Source organism: Lolium rigidum, chromosome 7 (genome assembly GCF_022539505.1).
Source record: "Lolium rigidum isolate FL_2022 chromosome 7, APGP_CSIRO_Lrig_0.1, whole genome shotgun sequence".
NCBI lineage: Eukaryota > Viridiplantae > Streptophyta > Magnoliopsida > Poales > Poaceae > Lolium > Lolium rigidum.
In genome coordinates, this window is record NC_061514.1 from 240,607,716 (window position 1) to 240,614,462 (window position 6,747).

Sequence of the window (6,747 nt, forward strand, 5' to 3'; positions counted from 1 at the left end):
GGCAACTATGTATCGAAAGCTTATAGCAAATTGAACTTAATGACTTGATCTTATGCTATGCTTATTTGGGTGTGTGTCCATTATATCATTCACCTAATGACATAACCTTGTTATTAATAACATCCAATGTTCATGATCACGAAACCATGATCATCCATTAATCAACAAGCTAGTTATACAAGAGGCTTACTAGGGACTCCTTGTTGTTTACATAACACACATGTATCAATGTTTCGGTTAATACAATTATAGCATGGGATGTAAACATTTATCATGAACACTAAGATATAACAATAACTAATTTATTATTGCATCTTGGGCATATCTCCAACAACATGTGCTATAGCGCGGAGGGCGTTGGTGCCCGCACCATCTTCTCCGGCTAGATTTGTGGTTGTCACCGCTGCTCCAAGTTGGTTGCTGCAATGGGCGCCGACCTTGCTACAATGGGCGATCGACCTTGCTACAAGGGGCGACGCGACTTGCTACATCGAGTTGCCGGTCTTGCTGCCAGCAGCCGCCGGCCTTGATATGGAGCCGGCCATGTTGCTACCAGCGGTTGTTGACCTTGTTACAAAGGCACATCATCCAGGCTACCATGTATCATTGCTCCAGCCATTTCCCGCGCTCTTGATGCATCAGCGTCGCCGCATCGTGTTCTCCGGCGATGGCCTTAGTCGTCGGAGGAGCGAACTCCGGTGAGCATGAATAGGGGATGCAGAGTGGTGAGGGCTGTTGTATCGGCGCCACAGCCGGGTTCTCCGGCGACAGCTCGACGGGACCAGCGGTGCGATAGGTTTCTCGTGCGACGGCCGTTGGTTCATGGAGTAGGGACACCGGCATACACATGGTAGGAAGAGATAGCAGCGCAGCTGCGCAGGCACCATGCGCCGCCACCATGCACGGGGGAGCGAGGATGCAAGGAGCAGTTATCTCGTTGACTTTTGATCTGACGGTTACATGAGGGCATATCCGATCCCCCAGGGACGCTCATCAGGCCCCTACAAATGATCACTTTGAAAATCAACGCTCATCGGTACGGAACAAATTTTGCTCACCCTCAGGTTTTGACTTATTTATTTTCACGCTTGCAGATTTTTGGTTGAAAATGCCCACCGTAGCTATACCGAGACAATGGCAGCAAAAATTTCACTTTAAAAATGAAAATTAAAACAATCTGAGAAAACGGTGCATACCATGTAACACAACTTAATTTCATCTCAAATGGACCGGATGCATTAACTTGCTGGTACTAACTCAGAGCAATGATTATAAACAAAGGCATGATCGCAACAATTACAACAAGGCAGAAATGAACATTTTGTAAAATGTTGTACTGCTACAAAAAAAAATCCTCTCGATCCAAACAAAATTATTCAGAAGAATCCTGAGCTGGTAAAAGCTGTAAAAAAATGGTGCAATCGCGCACATCTCAGATAGAAAACTAGGACCGTAAGAAGTTGGTATCAGTTTAAACTTCGAGGGGAATAGGGGTTTTGGTACATGTCATTTTTAAGGTGAGTAACATGACTTCACGAAAGGGCTTTCTGCACCTCAACAGTAACTTCCTTCGGTGGTTTCTCTGCATGAAGATTTGCGACTAAGCCATTCTTGGAGTAGTATTCAATCACCTGCAGAGCCAAACAGTTTTCAAAGTAAATGATATTGACTGAAGAGAAACTGCTTTTTTACTTGATGCCAACAAATAGTACTAGTCATTCACAATAATAGTACAAAAACTCGGTAAATCAAACTTAAAAGGTTAAGTTGAAGCCATCAGAAGATATATTGTGCAACAAAAGATATGTTAACCAAAATAAATGAAAGCACACAAGAAAATGGCAGTGCTCCACCAAATCCTAACATCTCTATAGCTATAAGAACAAATGGTGAATGGAACCTGGGTGCGCGCGCACCCATTTACGAAAAGTTCAAAAAAATGCTATTTAAAAGTTTCCAAAAAATGTGAAGTAAATTTTTGCATGTAGATATTATGTTAATACTTACTCATGTGTGTTTTCACGGAAAAATATCATTGTGTGTGACCTACACAAAAATGACAAAATGCAAATTCCTATTCCTGTGAATAGTACAAATTCCTGTTCACTATTCTCATTTGGACATTTTGTCATTTTTATACAGGCCACACACAATGGTATTTTTTCGTGAAAACTCACACGAGTAAGTATCAACATAATATGTACATGCAAAATTTTACTTCACATTTTTTGGAAACTTTTAAATAGCATTTTTTTGAACTTTTCGTAAATGGGTGCGCGCGTACCCAGGTTCCATTCCTCCGGGTCGTAAGAACTTGCCCATTACATATTTGACCATATAAATATATAAACAGAGATAATGCATCAATTTAGGAATGTAGTAAAACCAGATTTAGTAGTACAATAGACACTAATGCAACTAAAGAAATAGATACTAACAGGACAGTACCTTCTATACTGAAAAAATATCTGAAGAATACATAATTGGTTAACAAAACATACCGGCTCAGTCTGAATGTGGAAGGCTTCAAGCCTCGACTTCAAGACCTCGAGCTGTGTCATCTTTCCTTTGAATTAAGGCCTCTCCGGAAACCTTGGCAAGAAAGAGAACAATCAGGGTCAATGGTTCATTGAAAAACGCGATTCAAGAATATAAAGTGCATACGGAACTTGCAGATCTAAACATTTCTTATGGATGAAACATATGAAAGAGATTCTGCTTAGCACACAATCAAAGATCCTGCTACTAATGTATATTCCCTACTTGCTGCAAAAATATGCCAACATTTCAACTTATGGCATTTTTAGAGAGCCTATTGCCATTAAGGAGAGAATACACTGTGTTGTACAGGACATCCATAAAGTCAGAAGAAAACAGGGGCATATTCAGCTGCTTAGGCAGACCACAAGAAGATTGAACATAGATTTTATCTGGGAAACTATAGAACTGGTCATCCACAGCATAATCCTTTCACCAAGATTGAATTTCCACCAGCAAATCAAAGAGAAGACATTGAACTGCTCAGCACATACACTGGTCGAACAAACGATAATGTTCTACAACACTTGCAAACATGAAATGTGCAGGCATGGCCAAGTATTTCTGTATTTGACTTACATCATCAACTCCGGTAGTCTTAGGAGGAGCAAACTTTGTATGGTAAGATCTACCACTCGATGGGTGAATCCAACGACCAGTAATTCGTTCTTCCAAAATTGCATCATCAATTGCAAAGTTCAGAACCTTGTCAACCTTAGCACCTTGCCTTGCCAACATTTCATCGAGCTGCAACCATTGTTCGACCAAACCATGAGGGAACACAAAAAAAAACTACGCTCCCAATACATAATTACTGCTATTCATCAGTAGTAGATAGTCCATATCATAAAAGGAAAGCATTTTCAAGCTGATGCATATTGATAAAGGACCTAACCTTTTGTGCTTGAACAACAGTTCTAGGGAAGCCATCAAGGATAAAACCCTTCTGGCATGAAGGCCTTTTCATGGCTTCATCAATGATCCCAACAACCAAGTCATCAGAAACAAGCTCCCCCTAAATAAATGAAGACAATGGAATCAACCAAATGAAGTTTCTGCTGTGTTTTTAAATTGTTCTTTTGCTTTCTTCTTGATGCACTACCTTGTTCATAGCTTCTTTAGCCTTGATCCCCAGATGAGTCTTAGCAGCGACAGCAGCCCTCAGCATATCACCAGTGGCTAAATGGCACAAGCAATATTCATCCTTGATAAGAGGGGACTGTGTTCCCTTTCCAGAGCCAGGCGGACCTACAGAATTCATAAACTTGTATGTCAAATTGCCCATGCATAGAGCAATCTAGAATATAGGAAGTGGCACTTCGTGTTCAGAATTTTAGATGGACCAGCTAATTAAGAAGGTCTAATATTCTTGTTCCGCATGTGGTCATTGTTATATGCAAAAGGACTCGTAAATATATTGGCCCCTCATTTATCCGTAAACAATCAAACCCTCGTCCATAGATTGCTGGTGGAAAAACTAAAATGATAATAAAGGAGTTAAGTTGATATTCACAATAGCACTCCGTTTGACTAATAATAGAGACATTGGATCCAGCTAAAAGTGTAGCAAACCAAGAAAAGGACTTCATTAAACTTAGACTTTCTTAATTTACATCTTTACTCATACACACAAAATTGCACTTTTTTTTACCAACCACAAAAGCCTTCTGCATGGTACCAACTACCAAATGAGTATGCACTTTTGATTTCTATGTTTTTTATTTTAACAAACTTTCATGGATGACACATTCAACAGATCTTTCAATCACTAGGACAACAAATCGCCCCTTTTGATAAAAACTGAATTTGATGAATGTTTCCTTCATGTGAAGAATTCTACGCCTTGATGGCTGAGTACAGTAGACATCCAGACAGGACAAAAGACATCAAATTTCCCCTTGAGTGCTTCACAGACACAGCGAAACCATGCAGTTACTGAAGCGGAACGGAGCGAGAAAGACCATATTTTTTTCCTTGTTCCGTTGACCTACAATTTCCTTCCATCTACTAAAAAAATAACCAACCGATACACGCAATCAACATACATAACGGCAATTCGACCAGATCTTAACACGGCATACAAGAATTTCTTGGCGAAAGAGGCGAGATTTGTTCCGGAGAGAATAACGCGTATGCGGATCTAGAGCAAGGGCAACGACATGGGTCCGGATCCGAGCAATAGCGCTAGGGATAATAAGTGGGTAAGGTGGAACGATGGTTTTACCGACGAGGATGATGCGCTTGTCGGGCTTGGAACTGCACTTGGCGCGGCGGAGCACCTCGGTGATGAGCTCCACCGACGGCACGTCCTCCAGGTTCGCGGCCATCCCCTACTCCGCCGCAACGGGCCGCGTGCCTGCTGTTTCGTTTCGTGTGCCGCGGAAGTCAGTCTGTGTATGCCTCCCTCGGTCCGGCCAGGCTGGGAGGTTTTGTTGACGGGCTAGCCTACTTCTCCATCTCTTCTAGTCTCCATCTAATTCCTGCACCACTCGCACTCACTCGCACGGTAGAAAAAAGCCCCTGCACATGGGTCGTGTATAAAAATCACGTTGTTTCATGTTCTGTATAGAGTTTTTTCGGCTCCGTGGAGATTTGGGCTCTGCCGTTTGGTATGTCGGTTTTCAGGTCTTTTAGTAGCCCAGAACGGCGCCACTACTATTTGGTTGCAACCCATAATTCGCTTCTGCTTACTTCTTCCCTTCAGTGGTGAGGTTACCAGCGAACAACAGCACAAGCAAGAACACAATCATAGACGATAGAGAACTTAGCAGTGATCATAGATGACACAAGTTCACGACACACCATTTTTCAGATACGACCATAGTTCTGGACACGGCAGATAGGATCATAGTTCAACACACTAGGCACGAACAGCAACTAGACACGACATGGTACCAGGTTAGCTTCAGACATGATGCTCAGAGACGGACACACCTGATGTTATCGCTATGGTACGAGCACCTACTCACCACCTCAGTGCAGGTGTGGTCGAAGATGGCCACACTATACTCGAAGGAGGACACCTTCTTAAAGATGAGGAATTGGCCTACCTTGAGCTGATGGGCGATGGTGAATGCCGTCCATCCCTGGTCGGGAATGTGTCATTGCCTTGTCTTCTCGTAGTCATCCTCAGTTGCATCGAGTGTTGGTGGTGACGATGATGTTGGAAGGAATTTCTCCGAACCACTTGACGAAAGCTTTAGGGATCATGAGCCAGCCGAAGGTGGGCTCGAAAATGATGTAGAGGAAGTGGTCCGGCCCTGCGTTCTCGTGGAAGTGGCCAACCTTAGCTGGCCTTCCACGACGCTTCTTCGTCGGTCCCTCGCCGGAAACCTCGGCGGATGACCCAAGCATGATCTTCTCGGTCGCGGAAGAACACATGCCATTAGAGCATCTCTAACGAGTCCGTATATCATGCTGGAACCGTATTTTCCGGCCGATTTACAGGTTCGGGTTGAAAGTGGCGCAGAACAGAGACTGAACTCGCTATCCAGCCTGAAAAACTTTTTTAGGTGCCCGAAAAATTTCACACTCGACCTCTATTAATACAGACCGAAGGACGGTTTACAGACCCAAAACTGAACGGATTTCTCACCCCTACTTCAGCGCCGCCATCCGTACAACCGCCTCCAGCCGCCGATTTCTAACTACTATGCTAAAATTTTGTACCGCCTGCCAAGCTCGTAGCTGCAGACGGGGGACGCGATGGGCGGACACGGCAGGGTCATGGCGTGAGGCGGTGGCTGGCAGGCGCGCAGCGGCGCGACGGCAAGCAAGCGCGCGCGAGCGCGGCCAAGCGGCAGCTTGCAATTGCGTGCGCGCGGCCAAACATTAAGCAATGTGCGGCAGCACTAGCTAGCATCAATCAATCTCTTATCTAGAGATGCAGCAATCACAGAAGCTATCACGGCCACGGCCGGCGGCCGGACACGGTCGGTCGCGCCGCCCCATCGGCTCCTCCGGCGGTCAGTTCTTCGATTCCTTGTACAGGACCGTCCACGCCTGACCCTCAAGCTCGCGGCTGTAGCCAGGGGTGATGAGGTCTAAGACCCCGTGTGTGGCCCGATCTCGCGGATTGACTTCGAAACCAACGGGTGAGATGGGAAAACGCGAGGAACACGAAGAACACCACGAACACGAGGAACTCCGAGACTCACGCACGCACACCAACCCGATACACCCGATGCTTACCTCCGTGGCTCGATGGAC

The 6,747-nt window shown here is 44.7% G+C and overlaps 1 pseudogene; it reads right to left on the reverse strand.

Moving 5' to 3' along the window:
- Positions 1 to 1,403: 1,403 nt before the first annotated feature.
- On the reverse strand, positions 1,404 to 4,865 carry LOC124677383 (annotated as a pseudogene).
- Between the last annotated feature and the right edge of the window lie 1,882 nt (positions 4,866 to 6,747).